The 20,194-nt window shown below is 37.6% G+C and overlaps 1 protein-coding gene across 1 annotated transcript in view; it reads left to right on the forward strand.

Annotated features, from left to right (window-relative positions):
- LRRC43 (leucine rich repeat containing 43) overlaps positions 1–20,194 on the forward strand; it is a 258,073-nt gene that overhangs the window by 160,790 nt on the left and 77,089 nt on the right. The gene's annotated exons all lie outside the window — the stretch shown is intronic.

The following is a 20,194-nucleotide window of genomic DNA, read 5'->3' on the forward strand; positions in this document are numbered from 1 at the left end:
AGTAGCACCTTACCTAGACAACATATTAATACAGGCGTCGTCTTTCCACAGAGTCAAGGCTCATACGGACATTGTTCTGGCCTTTCTAAGGTCTCACGGGTGGAAGGTGAACGTAGAAAAAAGTTCGCTGTCCCCACTCACAAGGGTTCCCTTCCTGGGAACACTAATAGACTCAGTAGAAATGAAAATCTTTCTGACAGAGGTCAGGAAGTCAAAACTGTTGAATACTTGCCGAGCTCTTCATTCCATTCCTCGGCCTTCTGTGGCTCAGTGCATGGAGGTAATTGGTTTAATGGTTGCGGCAATGGACGTAGTCCCTTTTGCCCGAATTCATCTCAGACCACTGCAACTGTGCATGCTCAAACAGTGGAATGGGGATTACGCAGATTTGTCTCCTCAAATACAAATGGGCCAGAAAACCAGAGACTCTCTTCTCTGGTGGTTGTCTCAAGATCACCTGTCTCAGGGAAAGAGTTTCCGCAGACCGGAGTGGATCATTGTCACGACCGATGCCAGTCTGTTAGGCTGGGGTGCGGTCTGGGACTCCCTGAAGGCTCAGGGTCTATGGTCTCGGGAAGAATCTCTTCTCCCGATAAACATTTTGGAGCTCAGAGCAATATTCAATACGCTCCAGGCGTGGCCTCAACTAGCGGAGGCCAAATTCATCAGATTTCAGTCGGACAACATCACGACTGTAGCGTACATCAATCATCAGGGAGGAACAAAGAGTTCCCTAGCGATGAAGGAAGTATCCAAGATCATCAAATGGGCGGAGGATCACTCCTGCCATCTATCTGCAATTCACATCCCAGGGGTAGACAACTGGGAGGCGGATTTTCTAAGTCGTCAGACTTTTCATCCGGGGGAGTGGGAACTCCACCCGGAGGTTTTTGTTCAGCTGGCCCAGCTATGGGGCATTCCAGAATTGGATCTAATGGCGTCCCGTCAGAACACCAAACTTCCCCTTTACGGATCCAGATCTAGGGATCCCAAGGCGGCATTGATAGATGCTTTAACAGCGCCTTGGTCATTCAATCTAGCTTATGTCTTTCCACCGTTTCCTCTTCTCCCTCGGCTAGTAGCCAGAATCAAACAGGAGAAGGCTTTGGTAATTCTGATAGCGCCTGCGTGGCCACGCAGGACTTGGTATGCAGACCTAGTGGACATGTCATCGATCCCACCATGGAAACTGCCATCGAGGCAGGATCTTCTAATTCAAAGTCCTTTCAAGCATCCAAATCTAGTTTCTCTGCAACTGACTGCTTGGAGATTGAACGCTTAATTCTAGCTAAGCGTGGTTTCTCTGAATCGGTTATAGACACTCTGATACAGGACAGAAAGACTGTCACCAGGAAAATTTACCATAAGATATGGCGGAAATATCTGAATCCAAGGGTTACTCGTGGAGTAAGGTTAGGATTCCAAGGATAGTAGCTTTTCTCCAAGAAGGATTGGAGAAAGGTCTGTCAGCTAGTTCCTTAAAGGGACAGATATCTGCTCTGTATTAGGGTTGCACCGATACCATTTTTTTATGACGAGTACAAGTACCGATACTTGTTTTCAAATACTCGCCGATACCAATTACCGATACTTTTTTTTTTAATGTCATGTGACAGTTTACCAAGCACAATACAGACTAATTATTTAATATTCTTTCTTTATAATTATAAAGGACTGTAATTCAAAAGACATTATGAAATAATAAAACTGTTTTATTTGTCAAAAGTTTACTGAACATGTTTATTAATAAAAAATATTACAATCAAATATTAAATTTAAAGGGGTTATGCAATTGGGTTGTAGGGCTGTTATATAACATCAATCTGACATTTGTGTGGAGGTTCGACAGTCTTTCACTTTCCACCATACTGCATTGGGCAGAAAGATATTTTTGGGCCATTTTAGCCAGAGCTGGAAATTTGTTTATTAACTGCCCAGTACTTCAGGGGTTTGTCTGAACGAGGTACAGTGATCTCTACTACAATAATACAAATAACAGCAATTTGTATTGGCAGAACAGTAGTAAACAATTTTTAGTTTAGTCTCCACTCCAGTTTAAAATGAAATAGGAACATGCAGTTTGAAAAAACGCCACAAGGTAGCATATGGGTAGGAAGTGGAGGTATCGGTTTAAGTATCGGTGCATTTGCACGAGTACAAATACTCATGCAAATACTTGGTATCGGTACCGATACCTATACTAGTATCGGTATCGGTGCAACCCTACTCTGTATATCCTGTTACATAAGCGCCTGGCAGCTGTACCAGACGTTCAGGTGTTTGCACAGGCCCTAGTTAGAATCAAGCCTGTTTACAAGCCTGTGGCTCCTCCTTGGAGTCTAAATTTAGTTCTTTCAGTTCTTCAAGGGGTTCCGTTTGAACCTTTGCATTCCATAGATATTAAGTTATTATCTTGGAAAGTTTTGTTTTTAGTAGCCATTTCTTCTGCTCAAAGAGTTTCTGAATTGTCTGCTTTGCAGTGTGATTCACCCTATCTGGTGTTCCATGCAGATAAGGTGGTGTTGCGTACCAAACCTGGTTTTCTTCCAAAAGTGGTTTCTAATAAGAATATTAACCAGGAAATCATTGTTCCTTCTCTGTGTCCTAATCCAGTTTCTAGGAAGGAACGACTTTTACACAATCTTGACGTGGTTCGTGCTTTAAAATTCTATTTAAAAGCAACTAAAGATTTCAGACAAACATCATCCTTGTTTGTCGTCTATTCTGGTAAGAGGAGAGGTCAGAAAGCGACTGCTACCTCTCTTTCCTTTTGGCTGAAAAGCATCATCCGATTGGCTTATGAGACTGCTGGACAGCAGCCTCCTGAACGAATTACAGCTCATTCCACCAGAGCTGTGGCTTCCACATGGGCTTTCAAGAATGAGGCTTCTGTTGAACAGATTTGTAATGCAGCGACTTAGTCTTCACTGCATACATTCGCCAAATTTTACAAATTCGATAGTTTTGCTTCTTCGGAGGCTATTTTTGGGAGAAAGGTTTTGCAAGCAGTGGTGCCTTCCGTTTAGGTTACCTGACTTGTTCCCTCCCTTCATCCGTGTCCTAAAGCTTTGGTATTGGTATCCCACAAGTAAGGATGAATCCGTGGACTGGATACACCAAGTAAGAGAAAACAGAATTTATGCTTACCTGATAAATTACTTTCTCTTACGGTGTATCCAGTCCACGGCCCGCCCTGACAATTAAGTCAGGTTCAAATTTAATTTAAAATAACTACAGTCACCACTGCACCTTATGGTTCTCCTTTTTCTCCTAACCGTCGGTCGAATGACTGGGGGGGCGGAGCCTGAGGGGAGCTATATGGACAGCTTTGCTGTGTGCTCTCTTTGCCACTTCCTGTAGGGATTGAGAATATCCCACAAGTAAGGATGAATCCGTGGACTGGATACACCGTAAGAAAACGTAATTTATCAGGTAAGCATAAATTCTGTTTTTAATGCAGAATATCAAGTGGTAATACCAGGTTTTCAAAAGAATGAAATATGAAAACAGCATTTCTTTCATGTAATTGGCAAGAGTCCATGAGCTAGTGACGTATGGGATAAACATTCCTACCAGGAGGGGGCAAAGTTTCCCAAACCTCAAATGCCTATAAATACACCTCCCACCACACCCACAACTCAGTTTTCAAACTTTGCCTCCTATGGAGGTGGTGAAGTAAGTTTGTGCTAGATTTTTATGATTTCTTCTATGATAAGCGCTTCTAAGCATTCTGAAGCCCAATTCCTCTCAGAGTACAGTGTTTGTCAGAGGGATGTGAAGAGAGTATCGCCTATTGATTTGTTTAGTTTCCCTCACGGGAAATCTTTTCAAGGGTTCTCTGTTATCGTTCATAGGGATTCATCTCCTACCTCCCTTTTCAGATCAACGTTATACTCTTATATACCATTACCTCTGCTGATAGTTTTCAGTAGGGTTGCACCGATACCATTTTTTTATGACCGAGTACAAGTACCGATACTTGTTTTCAAATACTCGCCGATACCAATTACCGATACTTTTTTTTTTTAATGTCATGTGACAGTTTACCAAGCACAATACAGACTAATTATTTAATATTCTTTCTTTATAATTATAAAGGACTGTAATTCAAAAGACATTATGAAATAATAAAACTGTTTTATTTGTCAAAAGTTTACTGAACATGTTTATTAATAAAAAATATTACAATCAAATATTAAATTTAAAGGGGTTATGCAATTGGGTTGTAGGGCTGTTATATAACATCAATCTGACATTTGTGTGGAGGTTCGACAGTCTTTCACTTTCCACCATACTGCATGGGGCAGAAAGATATTTTTGGGCCATTTTAGCCAGAGCTGGAAATGTGTTTATTAACTGCCCAGTACTTCAGGGGTTTGTTTGAACGAGGTACAGTGATCTCTACTGCAATAATACAAATAACAGCAATTTGTATTGGCAGAACAGTAGTAAACAATTTTTAGTTTAGTCTCCACTCCAGTTTAAAATGAAATAGGAACATGCAGTTTGAAAAAACGCCACAAGGTAGCATATGGGTAGGAAGTGAAGGTATCGGTTTAAGTATCGGTGCATTTGCACGAGTACAAGTACTCATGCAAATACTTGGTATCGGTACCGATACCGATACTAGTATCGGTATCGGTGCAACCCTAGTTTTCAATACTGGTTTGGCTATCTGCTATATGTGGATGGGTGTCTTTTGGTAAGTATGTATCTTTATTTAAGACACTCTCAGCTATGGTTTGGCGCTTTATGTATTAATATAAAGTTTTAAATATTTGTATTTTACATTATATTTGCCATGAGTCAGGTCTATGTGTATTTCCCTTTGCAGTCTATATAGTTTCAGTATAGGAATCATGTTTGGGAAGATTATTTAACTTTTTCTTACCTGGGGTTGTCTTTTTCTAATTTGACTTTAATTATTTTTTTTTCGTGGGCAAATCTAGGCTTTTCATTTTTTGGCACGAAGTTGCGCCTTTGATGGCGCAAATGTCATAATTTCCTGTGTCTTTATTGACGCTAGTTGTTTTGGCGCAAAATCGCATTTGTTATGACGCGAGTGTCATTTCCTGGTGTTAGTTTTGTGCCAAATTGCGTAATACATCATTCTTGGCGCCAAATTTTAGTTATTTTACCCCTCTCCCTCTATTGCTCGCTGTTTTCATGAACTTGAAAGCTATTATGCCTGCTTTTGTTTTTCTCTACTGAAACTGTTACATTGTGGAAATTGAATGTTTTGCCTAATGTGATTTTTCTTTTTCTGTTACATTTTGCGAGATGTCTCATTCTGATCCTTACTCTGATGTTACTGCAGAAACTATGATGCCCTGGAACACAATTCTACAAAGCTAAATGTGTTCTTTTAATTTTTTAAGCTGTTATTTCTTCAGCTCAATTATGTGGCATTTATTTATCATGTTTTATGCTAGCAATGTTTCTACATGTACAATAACATTTACTGTTCTTTACAAATTCAGTTTATGTACTACTTGATTTCATCTGCAAACATCACATGTTGTTGCTTATATCATAAAAGGTTATGACTGCTATTATGCCTTTAAGTAAACTTACGAGGACTTTTCAAAATTGTTAAGATTTAATTAATTTTGTTCTAACCGACAGCATACTTAAGTTTATTCTACTGATCAAGGTTTCTTTGGCTCAAAGGATCCTGTATCAGACAGTTTGTTAAAAATTCTCCTTATTTTTCATTTAAAATGTTTTTGTTCTTTTTTAAGGAAATTTTTCTATTTATAGCTTTTAGGAGTCTAGTTCTCCTATTAACTATCAGCTAGATTACGAGTTTTGAGCGCTAGAGGGATTTTAAAGACCGCCACAAAAGCAGCGTTATTTCACCTCCCTATAGCGCTGCTATTACAGGTTTTAAAAAAGCAGGCTTGTGCAGGCGATATGGTGGCGTTGAGCTCCATACCACACCGAAATCCAGCACTGCTTTGACGTGCTCGTGCACGATTTCCCCATAGACATCAATGGGGAGAGCCGGCAAAAAAAAAGCCTAACACCTGCGATCACGGAATGAAAAGCCCTGTAACGCAGCCCCATTGATGTCTATGGGGAAATAAAAAGTTACATTTAAACTAGGGTTTCACCGATACCAAGTATTTGCATGAGTACTTGTACTCGTGTAAATGCACTGATACTTAAAGGGACACTCAAGTCAAAATTAAACTTCATAATTCAGATACAGCATGCAATTTTAAACAACTTTCCAATTTACTTCCATTAACAAAAATGTGCACAGTAGTTTAATATTTACACTTTTTGAGTCACCAGCTCCTACTGAGCACGTGCAAGAGTTCACAGCATATACGTATATGCATTTGTGATTGGCTGATGGCTGTCACATGATACAGTGGGAGTGGAAAAAGACATACGTTTGCAATTTATTTAAAAAATCTACTACTCATTTGAAGTTCAGACTAAGTGCTATTGCATTGATTGCATTGATTATGCAAATCTACTGTGTTGACTGGTCCTTTAAACCGATACCTCCACTTCCTACCCATATGCTATCTTGTGATGTTTTTTCAAACTGCATGTTCCCATTTCATTTTAAGCTGGAGTGGAGACTAAACTAAAAATTGTTTACTATTGTTCTGCCAATACAAATTGTTGTTATTTGTATTTTTGTAGGAGAGATCACTGTACCTCGTTCAGACAAACCTCTGAAGTACTGGGCAGTTAATAAACTGAGATTTCCAGCACTGGATAAAATGGCCCAAAAATATCTTTCTGCCCCATGCAGTAGTGTGGAAAGTGAAAGACTGTTCAACTTAGAGTTGAACCTCCTTACTGATAGCAAAAACAGACTAATAGCTGAACATGCAGAGATGCTTCTGTTCTGTCCCTTAAAAAGAACTTGCCACTAACTTTTGAAAAATTATTCTTATTGCTAGATTGTCTTTTTTACTGCTAGTTCTCATCTTGCACAATTATGTTCAAAACATACTGTACTCTGAGGAACATCCATAGCCTTAGATTATATAATTGCAGGAAGAGTACTCATAGGACAAATTAATTACCAATTGTTAATTGGTATCGGCGAGTATTTGAAAACAAGTATCGGTACTTGTACTCAGTCTTACAAAAATGGTATTGGTGCAACTCTAGTTTAAACATAACACCCTAACATAAACCCCGAGTCTAAACACTCTTAATCTGCTACCCCTGACATCGCCGACACCTACATAATCTTATTAACCCCTAATCTGCTGCTCCCGATATCGCTGCCATCTACATACAGTTATTAACCCCTAATCTGCTGCCACCAATAACGCCTCCACCTACATACAGCTATTAACCCCCTAATCTGCCGCTCCCGATGTCGCCGCCACTATACTAAAGTTATTAACCCCTAAACCTCTGGCCTCCCACATCACTACCACTAAATAAATCCATTAACCCCTAAACCTAACACCCCCTAACTTTAATATAATTAAAATATAGCTAAATTAAAGTTACAATTTTTAACTAAATAATACCTATTTAAAACTAAATATTTACCTGTAAAATAAAACATAAGCTAGCTACAATATAACTAATAGTTATATTGTAGCTAGCTTAGGTTTTATTTTTATTTCACAGCTAAGTTTGTATTTATTTTAACTAGGTAGACTTGTTAGTAAATAGTTATTAACTATTTAATAAATACCTAGTTAAAATAAACACAAAATTACCTGTGAAATAAAACCTAACCTGCCTTACACTAAAACCTAACATTACAAAAAAAACAAAACACTAAAATTACTAAAAATAATAACTAAATTACAAAAACAAACACTAAATTACAAAAAATAAGAAACAAATTATCAAAAATAAAAAAGAATTACACCTAATCTAATAGCCCTATCAAAATAAAAAAGCCTAGATTTCAAAATAAAAAAAACCCAAAATAAAAAAAAACCTAGCCTACAATAAACTACCAATGGCCCTTAAAAGGGCCTCTTGTGGGGCATTGCCCCAAAGATATCAGCTCTTTTACCTGTAAAAAAAATACAAACACCCCCAACAGTAAAACCCACCACTCTTACAACCAACCCCCCAAAATAAAATAACTATCTAAAAAAAAAACTAAGCTCCCCATTGCCCTTAAAAGGGCATTTAGCTCTTTTATATGCCCAGACCCTAAACTAAAAATAAAACCCACCAAAAAAACAGCTTTGTAACGTAAAACTCATAACTACTGACTTTAGATGGCAGTATGGATCTTGTAGTTATATTGTGTACCACTCACTTTTTGGCCTCCCAGGCAAACTTATAATACTGGCGCTATGGGAGTCCCATTGAAAATAGCACTGACGTTGCGTGTGAGGCTAAAAGGTGTGCGGTACACCTATACCTACAAGACTCGTAATAGCAGTGTTAGGGAAAAAGCAGCGTTATGGGCCATAACAATGCTATTTGACTCATAATGCAAAACTCGTAATCTAGCTGTATGTTAATAATCCTTTTCAAATCTGGATTTTAACATTTTTGCTTTTTGAGTTTTTTTCCTATTCAATTTGAATATAACCTTAGTAGAGCATATTCACATACTGTTTATATTTTTAGCTCAGCTTTATCCGTGGCTGACATTACTGCTCTCTCATCTTTTGTTGAACAGTTAGCATCAGCAGTTTCAGATTCTCAAGTATTTAACTCTGTTTATTTACTTTAGATGTATTCATTTAATTATGTATTATTATTATTACTATATCTATTATTATGATTTCAAATATATTTTTTTATCTCTCTCTTGTTAGGATAATAATTTGTTTGATTTCTATTATCTCCACTATTTCTGGAGGTTTAGAGTTTTTTTCTGCCCTACTTTTAGTCCAGTGATGTAGATCAGTTGGTGAATGTCCTGACTACAAATGCTTGTTCTAGATCCAAGGGTCATAGATTAATTTCCCGGCAGGGTTAATACAGCCCTTTGGCCTTTGAGGTCAATTTATTGTGTACCATTTATTTGGGTAATAATAACTACTGTTTTTATCAGCTGCTAATTTGGTTAACTCCGAGTGTAAGCACTGAAGAAGCGTTTTTTTGTATCCTTCTGGGAGAAAAACACTTTATAATTACTAGTTATTAGACTGCATGAAGGTGCAGTTCTCAAACCAGTCCTTCTGGTCGAGGGCAGATTAAATTGTTTTTGGATGAACTCAGTCCAAATACTATATTATTCTTAGATGTGAAGGGAGTATTACCTATTGAATGCAATGGTTTTCCTCACGGGAGATCTATTTCATACCTCCCTTTTCAGATCGACGATATACTCTCATATTCCATTACCTCTACTCATAACAGTTTCAGTACTGGTTTGATTATCTGCTATATGTGGATGGGCGTCTTTTGGTAAGTATGTTTTCATTACTTAAGACACTCTCAGCTATGGTTTGGCACTTTATGTATTTATATAAAGTTCTAAATATATGTATTGTACTTATATTTGCCATGAGTCAGGTTTCAGTATATTTCCTTTCGCAGACTGTCAGTTTCATATCTGGGAAATGCATTTTTTAGGAATACATTTTTTCTTACCTGGGGTATAGTCTTTTTTCAATTGACTGTTAATTTAATTTCGCGGGCAAAATTAGGCTCGCAAGGGCACAAAATCCCAAAGTATATTGCGTCATTTTTGGCTCGAGATATTTTTTTGGCACAAAGTTATGTTCAATGACGCAAATTCGTCATTTCTGGCGTCTTAGTCGACACTGAGTCCTTTCGCAAGGTTGCGTCTTCATTGACACGAGTGTGTCATTTCCGGATGTTGCTAGCGCCAAAAAAAATTTCTGTTTCTTGTGCATCATACTTGGTGCTAAATATTTTTATTATTTAAAACCCCATTCCTATATGCCTCTTGCTTTTTTTCTTTATCAGAGGGCTATGCTGTTTGCATTTTTTTTCCCATTAAAATGGAGTATATTCGTTCTTTGTTAAAAGAAGTGTTGATTACATTGGATATTGAGGAAATTAGCCCTCTTGATACTAAAACTAGTAAATGTTTAAATTCTGTTTATAAACCCCCTGTGGTTACTCCTGAGGTTTTTTCCAGTTCCTGATGCTATTTCTGATATGATTTATAAGGAATGGAATAGGCCTGGTGGTACTTTTATTCCTTCTTCAAGGTTTAAAAAATTGTATCCTTTGCCAGCAGTTACATTAGAGTTTTGGGAAAAGATCCCCAAAGTTGATGGGGCTCTCTCTACTTTTGCTAAACGTACTACTATTCCTATGGAAGATAGTACTTCTTTTAAAGATCCTTTAGATAGGAAACTTGAATCTTATCTAAGGAAAGCCTATTTATATTCTGGTCCTCTTCTCAGGCCTGCAATTTATTTGGCTGATGTTGCAGATCCATCAACTTTTTGGTTAGAACATTTAGCGCAACAAGAATTGGATTCTGATTTGTCTAGCATTGTTCGCTTTCTTCAACATGCTAATCATTTTATTTGTGATGCCATCTTGGAATGCTGACATGACTTCTAAGTCTAGATTGCTATCTCTTTTCAAGGTAATAAGTTATTTGGTTTTCAGTTGGATTCGATTATTTCAACTGTCACCGGGGGGGGGGGGGGGGGGGTGTTTTTTTGCCTCAGGATAAAAGATCTAAGGGTAAATCTAAAGCTTCTAACCGCTTTCGTTCCTTTTGACAAATTAAGGAACAGAAACCTAATCCTTCCCCCAAGGAATCTGTTTCCAATTGGAAACCTTCTTCAAACTGGAATAAATCCAAGCCATTTAAGAAACCAAAGCCAGCCCCCAAGTCCGCAAGAAAGTGCAGCCCTCATTCCAGCTCAGCTGGTAGGGGGCAGATTAAGATTTTTCAATGATGTTCGGACAAATTCTGTCCAAAATCATTGGATTCTGAGTATTGTCTCTCAGGGGTATCGAATAGGATTCCAAGATAATTGGCAAGAGTCTGTGAGCTAGTGACGTATGGGATATACAATCCTACCAGGAGGGGCAAAGTTTCCCAAACCTCAAAATGCTTATAAATACACCCCTCACCACACCCACAATTCAGTTTTACAAACTTTTCCTCCTATGGAGGCGCTTCTGAGCATTCTGAAGCCCAATTCCTCTCAGAGTACAGTGTTTGCGAGAGGGATGTGAAGATAGTATCGCCTGTTTGATTTTATGGTTTTCCTTGTGGGAAATCTTTTCAAGGGTTATCTGTTATCAGTCGTAGGGATTCATCTCCTACCTCCCTTTTCAGATCGACGATATACTCTTATATACCATCACCTCTGCTGATAGCTTTCAGTACTGATTTGGTTATGTGCTATATGTGGATGGGTGTCTTTCGGTAAGTATGTATCAATATTTTAAGACACTCTCAGCTATGATTTGGCGCTTTATGTATTAATATAAAGTTTTAAATATATGTATTTTACTTATATTGGCCATGAGTCAGGTCTATGTTTATTTTCCTTTGCAGTCCAGCAGTTTCATTATGGGAATCATGTTAAAGGGACAGTAAAGTCACAAAAAATCTTTCATGATTTAAATAGGGCGTGTAATTTTAAACAACTTTCCAATTTACTTTTATTACCAATTTTGTTTTGTTCTCTTGGTATTCTTAGTTGAAAGCTAAATCTAGGAGGTTCATGTGCTAATTTCTTAGACCTTGAAGACTGCCTCTAATCGGAAAGCATTTTGACAGTTTTTCACCACTAGAGGGTGTTAGTTCATGTGTTTCATATAGATAACATTGAGCTCCGGCACGTGAAGCTCCTAAGAGCAAGCACTGATTGGCTAAAAAATGCATGTCTGTCAAAAGAACTGAAATAAGGGGGAAGTTTGCAGAGACAGAGATACAAGGTAATCACAGAGGTAAAAAGTATATTATTATAACTGTGTTGGCTATGCAAAATTGGGGAATGGGTAATAAAGGTATTATCTACCTTTTTAAACAACAAAAATTCTGGTGTTTACTGTCCCTTTAAGGAAGTTTGTCTTACCTGTGGTATAGTCTTTTTTTTTTTTTTCAATTTGACTTGTTTTTTCTTGGAAAACTTGTGGGCAAATTATGCTTGCAAGGGCGCAAAATGCTGTTATTTATTGTGTCATTGTTGGCGCAAGAAATTTTTGGGGCGCGAATGTGCGTCTGTCATGACACAAGTTCGTCATTTCCTGTGTATTAGTTGACGCTAGGCGCAAAATTATGTTTTTTATGACGTGAGTTGCGTAATTTCCGGATGTTTGTTGGCACCAAAAAATTTCTCAACTTCCTTTTGCGTTATGCATCATACTTGGCGCCAAAAATGTTTGTTTTATTTTACCTCATTTCCTATATGCTCCTTGTCTTCTTTATGCTCAGAGGGCTATGCTATTTGCTTTTTTTTTTGCCAATTTTAACATTTGCATTTTTTCCTATTCCTGAAACTGCTATATGTGGAAATAAGATATTTCTGTTTAATGTTGTTGTTTTTTTTTAACATTTTACAAGATGTCTCAATCTGATCCTGTCTCAGAAGCTGCTGTAGGAACCATGCTGCCTGAACACAGTTCCACCAAAGCTAAGTGTATCTGTTGTAAGATAGTGGAGATTATCTCTCCAGCTGTAGTATGTAACAGTTGTCATGATAAGCTTTTGAATGCAGAAAAGGTTTCTATTAGTACTAGTACAGTATCTGTTGTTCCTTCAACATCTAAAGTACATGATATCATATCCCTGTTGATAAGAAAAATTACATTGCTGATGCGATACAGTAGGCTATGGCTGCTATACCGCCTTCAAATAAATGTGAAAGGTCTTTTAAAACCTCTCATAATACTGATGAAATTTGTAATGACCGGCAACATACTGATATATCCTCCTCTGATGAGGATCTCTCTAACTCAGAAGATCCTATTTCAGACATTGACACTGATAATAACTTTGGCTATTGAGGAGTCTGGTCCTCTTGATAATAAATCCAGTAAACGTTTAAATTCAGTTTATAAACCTCCTGTGACTACTCCTGAGGGTTTTCCTGTTCTTAATGCTTTTTCTGATGTGATTGCTAAGGAATGGTCTAACCTGGTACTTCTTTTGTTCCTTCTTCAAGGTTTAAAAAGTTGTATCCTTTGCCAGTGGCTAAATTAGAGTTTTGAGAAAAAGTCACTAATGTTGATGGGGCTATTTCTACTCTTGCTAAACATACTACTATTCCTATGGAAGATAGTACTTCTTGTAAGGATCCTTTAGATAGAAAGATTGAATCTTATCTAAGGAAAGCTTATTTGCATTCTGGCTATATGCTCAGACCTGCCATTTCTATGGCTGATGCGGCTGCATCAACTTTTTAGTTGGATAGCTTAGCACAACGGGAAAAAGACTCTGATTTGCATAGCATTGTTCGTTTGCTTTAACATGCTAATCATTTTATCTGTGATGCTATTTTTTATGTCATCAAGATTAATGTTAAATCTATGTCTTTGGCTATTTTAGCTAGTAGAGCTTTATGGCCCAAATCATGGAATGCTGACATGGTATCTAAATCTAGGTTACTATCTCTATCATTCCAGGGTAATAATTTGTTTGGTTCCCAGTCGGATTCTATTATTTCCACTATTACTGGGGGGAAGGGAGTTTTTTGCCTCAAGATAAAAAGTCTAAAGGCAAATCTAAAGCTTCTAATCAGTTTGGTTCCTTTCGTCAGAATAGAGAACAGAAAACCACTCCTTCCCCTAAAGACTCTGGCTCCAATTGGAAGCCATCCTCAAGTTGGAATAAATCCAAGCCTTACAAGAAACCAAAGCCAGCCCCCAAGACTGCATGAAGGTGTGGCCCTCAATCCAGTTCTGCTCGTGGGGGGCAGATTGAAATTATTTCAAGACGTTTGGGCAGGTTCCATTCAGAATCATTGGATTCAGAATATTGTCTCTCAGGGGTATCGAATAGGTTTCAGAATAAGACCTCCTGTAAGAAGATTTTTTCTCTCTCACGTTCCAACAAATCCTGTGAAAGCTCAGGCTTTTCTGATGTGTGTTTCAGATCTAGAGCTTTCAGGAGTAATTGTACCAGTTTCAATTCTGGAACAGGGTCTGGGTTTTTATTCAAATCTATTCATTGTTCCGAAGAAGGAAAATTCTTTCAGACCAGTTCTGGATCTGAAGTTTTTGAATCATTTTGTAAGGGTCCCAACTTTCAAGATGGTGACTATAAGGACTATTCTGCCTTTTGATCGGCAAGGTCATTACATGTCCTCAATAGACCTACAGGATGCGTATCTTCACATTCCGATTCATCCAGACCACTATCGGTTTCTGAGATTCTCTTTTCTATACAAGCATTACCAATTTGTTGCGCTTCCATTTGGCCTAGCAACAGCTCCAAGAATCTTTTCAAAGGTTCTCAGTGCCCTTCTATCTGTAATCAGAGAGCAGGGTATTGTGGTGTTTCCTTATTTGGACAATATCTTGGTACTGGCTCAATCTTTTCATTTAGCAGAATCTCACATGAATCAACTTGTGTTGTTTCTTCAAAGACATGGTTGGAGGATCAATTTACCAAAGAGTTCCTTGATTCCTCAGACAAGGATAACCGTTTTAGGTTTCCAGATAGATTCAGTATCCAACAGACAAGAGACAAATGAAATTGGTTTCTGTCTGTCAAAACCTTCAGTCTCCATCATTCCCTTCAGTGGCTATGTGCATGGAAGTTTTAGGTCTCATGACTGCAGCATCGGACGCGATCCTCTTTGCTTGTTTTCATATGAGACCTCTGCAGCTTTGCATGCTGAATCAATGGTGCAGGGATTATACTCGGATATCACAGTTGATATACTTAAATCCCAACATTCAACTCTCTCTGTCCTGGTGGTTAGACCATCATCGGATTATTCAAGGGGCATCTTTTGTTCGTCCTGCCTGAACTGTGATTTCAACAGATGCAAGTCTGACAGGTTGGGGAGCTGTCTGGGGGTCTCTGACAGCACATGGAGTTTGGAAACCTCAAGAGGCGAGGTAAACCAATCAATATTTTAGAACTCTGTGCTATTTTCAGGGTTCTTAAGGCTTGGCCTCTATTAAAGAGAGAATCATTCATTTGTTTTCAGATAGACAATATCACAACTTTGGCATATGTCAATCATCAAGGGGGGACTCGCAGTCCTTTAGCGATGAAAGAAGTATCTTGGATACTTTCTTGGGCAGAATCTAACTCCTGTCTAATTTCGGCAATACATATCCCAGGTGTAGACAATTGGGTAGCAGATTATCTCAGTCGTCAGTCTTTACATTCAGGGGAGTGGTCTCTCCATCCAGATGCATTTTGTCAGATTGTACAGATGTGGGGTCTCCCCAAAATAGATCTGATGGCTTCCCATCTAAACAAGAAGCTTCCCAGGTACCTTTCCAGGTCTAGGGATCCTCAGACGGAGATGGTGGATGCGTTAGCAGTTCCTTGGTTTTACCAACCTGCTTACATTTTTCCGCCTCTAGTTCTTCTTCCAAGAGTGATCTCTAAGATCATATTGGAACAATTGCATGCGTTTCTGATAGCACCTCACAGGTTTCGGTATGCGGATCTTGTCCGGATGTCCAGTTGCCAACTTTGGCCGCTTCCTTTAAGGCCAGACCTTCTGTCGCAAGGGCCGTTTTTCTATCAGGTTCTTAAATCTCTAAATTTGAATGTATGGAAATTGAACGCTTAGTACTTAGTCGTAGAGGTTTCTCTGACTTAGTGATTAATACTATGCTACAGGCTCGTAAGTCTGTTTTAAGGAAGAGTTATTATCGGGTTTGTAAAACCTATATTTCATGGTGTTTTTCTCATAAATTCTCTTGGCATTCTTTTAGGATTCCTAGAATTTTACAGTTTCTTCAGGTTGGTTTGGATAAAGGTTTGTCTGCAAGTACCTTAAAAGGACAAATCTCTGCTCTTTCTGTTTTATTCCACAGGAAAATTGCTAAACTTCCTGATATTCATTGTTTTGTTCAGGCTTTGGTTCGTATCAAGCCTGTCATTAAATCAATCTCTCCTCCTTGGAGTCTTAATTTTGTTTTGAAGGCTTTGCAGGCTCCTCCTTTTGAGCCTATGCATTCTTTGGATATTAAACTACTTTCTTGGAAAGTGTTGTTTCTTTTGGCTATCTCTTCAGCTAGAAGAGTTTCTAAATTGTCTGCTCTCTCTTTTGAGTCTCCTTTTCTGATTTTCCATCAGGATAAGGCTGTTTTGCAGACTTCGTTTACATTTCTTACTAAGGTTGTGAATTCTAACAACATTAGTAGGGAAATTGTTGTTCCTTCCTTGTGTCCTAATCCCAAGAATACTCTTGAAAGATCTTTACATTCTTTGGATGTTGTAAGAGCTTTGAAATATTATGTTGAAGCTACTAAAGATTTCAGGAAGACTTCTAGTCTATTTGTTGTTTTTTCTGGTCCTAGGAAAGGTCAGAAAGCCTCTGCCATTTCTTTGGCATCTTGGTTAAAGCTTTTGATTCACAAGGCTTATTTGGAGGCGGGACAGTCTCCGCCTCAGAGAATTACAGCTCATTCTACTAGATCAGTCGCCACTTCTTGGGCTTTTAAGAATGATGCTTTGGTTCATAAGATTTGCAAAGCAGCAACTTGGTCTTCTTTGCATACATTTACTAAATTTTGCCATTTTTATGTATTTGCTTCTTCTGAAGCAGTCCTTGGTAGAAAAGTTCTTCAGGCAGCTGTCTCAGTTTGATTCTTCTGTTTATGATTTGTTTTTTACCTGGTAAATTCATTTCTTTCATATTGGCAAGAGTCCATGAGCTAGTGACGTATGGGATATACAATCCTACCAGGAGGGACACAGTTTCCCAAACCTCAAAATGCCTATAAAAATACCCCTCACCACATCCACCATTCAGTTTATAGAATAGCCAAGTAGTGGAGTGATAGAAAAAGGAGTAAAAAGCATAAAAAAAGGAACTGGAAATATAATCGTGCTTTATACAAAAAAACATAACCACCATAAAAAGCGTGGGTCTCATGGACTCTTGCCAATATGAAAGAAATTAATTTATCAGGTAAGTTCTTACATAAATTATGTTTTCTTTCATATAATTGGCAATCCATGAGCTAGTGACGTATGGGATAGTAATACCCAAGATGTGGTACTCCACAGAAGAGTCACTAGAGAGGGAGGGATAAAAATAAAAACAGCCATTTTCTGTTGAAAAAATTAAATCCACATCCAAAAAAATAAGTTTTTCTCATAATTGAAAAGAAAAAACTTAAAACATAAGCATAAGGAGTAAGGAATCAAACTGAAACAGCTGCCTGACGAACTTTTCTACCAAAAACTGCTTCCGAAGAGGCAAATACTTAAAAACAGTAGAATTTAGTAAATGTATGCAAAGAAGACCAAGTTGCTGCTTTGCAAATCTCAAGTTTCATTTTTAAAAGCCCATGAAGTGGAAACTGATCTAGTAGAATGAGCTGTGATTCTGTGAGATGGGGCCTGACCAACTCCAAATAAGCCTGATGAATCAAAAGCTTTAACCAGGATGCCAAGGAAATGGCAGAATCTTTCTGACCTTTCCTAGGACCAGAAAAGACAACAAATAGACTAGAAGTCTTCCTGAAATCTTTAGTAGCTTCAACATAATATTTCAAAGCTCTTACAACATCCAGAGAATGTAAGGATCTCTCCAAAGAATTCTTAGGATTAGGACACAAAGAGGGAACAACAATTTCCCTATTAATGTTGTTAGAATTCACAACTTTAGGTAAAAATTTAAATGAAGTCCGCAAAACTGCCTTATCCTGATGGAAAATCAGAAAAGGAGACTCACAAGAAAGAGCAGATAATTCGGAAACTCTTCTAGCAGAAGAGATGGCCAAAAGGAACAACACTTTCCAAGAAAGTAGTTTAACCTCTTAAGGACATGTGACGGAATATTTCCGTCATAAAACAATTGAGCAAACTGAAAGCTGTGTCCTTAAAGGGTTAATATCCAAAGAATGCATAGGCTCAAAAGGAGGATCCTGTAAAGCCTGTAAAACCATATTAAGACTCCAAGGAGGAGAGATTGATTTAATGACAGGTTTGATACAGACCAAAGCCTGCACAAAACAGTGAATATCAGGGAGCTTAGCAATCTTTCTGCGAAATAAAACAGAAATAGCAGAGATTTGTCCCTTCAAGGAACTTGCAGACAAACCTTTAGCCAAACCATTATAATTCTATATCGAGGTTACTAGGATTTCAGAAGACTTTTAGTTTATTTGCTGTTTTTCTGATTCCAGAAAAGTTTAAGAAGCCTCACCAACAGTCCAGGTTTTCTGGATCACCTTGGATGAGAGAAGGTAAAATAACCATGTTTACCAGTCAGCTTATTGTTTCACCTGTGCACTAGTTCAGATAGCCTCAAAAAGTGGCCTGTTAGGGAGGCCTGGACATGTTTGAAAACCAGTGGTATAGACTGTCCCTTTAAGTCCTGTGAGTGCCTTTTCTATATGTCAAATGGGTATATTATTACACGGGTATAGCATTAGGTAGTGATACTTTTATTGGACTAACTATAAATTTAAAGAGGCAATAAGAAACTGCTGTATTGCCTTAGCATTTTATTATTGCACTATTCCTTGTCTATACCTCATTTAAAAGTGTTATACACACAGTTAAAGTCAGCTCTTGACCTGGGCATGTATGTGCAGCTGCAAACCACCAGCTGGGTTCATCTTAGGATCAGCAGTGCATTGCCACTCCAGAGCCATCATTAGCTATAGGTTTAACCTATTTGTGTGGTTTAAACTCATTAGTGCATTTTCTTATTACAGTTGTATTCCCTTTAATTAGACTTTGCTTCATCATCAATTCTACACACTCCACTTCAGTTTTTTTGGTAGCGAGTGCATGGGGCATACCTACACAGTAAAAGCTCTCACTGAATATTTATAGCTTTTAATAAAGCAAATATGTCCCTTTATGTGCTGTCACTCCGTTGTCTCAGTAAATGCAACTATAGCCAATGCCAATATACGTAGGGTCTGATGATCAAAACTTGCCAGCATGGAGAGAAATCTCACAAAATCTTTGGGGGCTTTTTTTAGAATTTTATTGCAAAGTAGGTGTCTTAGTCACATCCAGAACTCTACATATTGAGATAAACATCTCTCAAGCTAAAATGTACCTTTGTTTAATTATTTGAGGCACCTTGCAGTACCGAGATACATCTTAGATCATGTTAAAGAAAGCACAAAAACAGCAGCACTCAAAACATGTCAAAGTTTCATTTTTTTTATTATGCATCATAAAACACAGATAGCGACGTTTCGGACTAGATGCCCTTAATCATGCAATATACACAGCACTGAATTTCCTTAATTTAAATCCCAATAGAATACACATACTTAATGCAATTTAACTGCTTCATTCCCAATTCCTTAAATTTAATAAGTACAGAATAAAGAAAAAATAAAAAGTATAGAACTGCAGGATATAAGTACATCATAGAAACTTTAGTCATACCAACTGGCATTAATGCTTTAAGATGGTAAATAAAGTATAGAACTGGAGAATGTATATTTACATCATAGAAACAGACAAATCAAAATTTTATAATACTATATTCAAGGATTTTTTAATTGAAGCACATATATTTATTAAATTGTCCTTGTGGCAGAATCTATATTCATTAAAGAATGACTGAACACAAATCAAACATTAGAAGGAAATATACTAAGTATTTTTCATAAGCTGGCCATAATGTCTGCTTGGGTATGAAATAATTGAACATGTTGCAGCTTTTAGGAAAGGGGGAGATAGAGAGTGATATCTTAAACAAAGAGAAGCTTTTGTGATTTTCCATTTTAATGCATTTATGCCAGTTGGTATGAATAAAGATTATGAATTGTCTGTGTTTCTATTATGTAATTATATCCTCCAGTACTAAACTTTGTTTCTTTATTCTGTACTTATTAAATTTGAGGATTGTACATTATGGGAATGAAAGGGTTAAATTGTAGTAAGTAGGTGTGTCCTATTGGAATTTAAATGAAGGTAATTCAGTGTGTATTGCATGATTAAGGGCATTTAGCCTGAAACATTGTGATCTGTGTTTTATGATGCATAATAAATAATTGAAATTTCAACAAGTTTGGAGTGCTGCTGCTGTTCTGCTTTCTTTTGGATAATTGTGGGTCTGGTGCAGGACCCTTGAGCAGTGTTGCACCCATATTGATGTGATTCCCATGCTGGACTTTGCTTTATTGTATGTCTTAG

Source organism: Bombina bombina, chromosome 2 (assembly GCF_027579735.1).
Source record: "Bombina bombina isolate aBomBom1 chromosome 2, aBomBom1.pri, whole genome shotgun sequence".
Taxonomy (NCBI): Eukaryota; Metazoa; Chordata; class Amphibia; order Anura; family Bombinatoridae; genus Bombina; species Bombina bombina.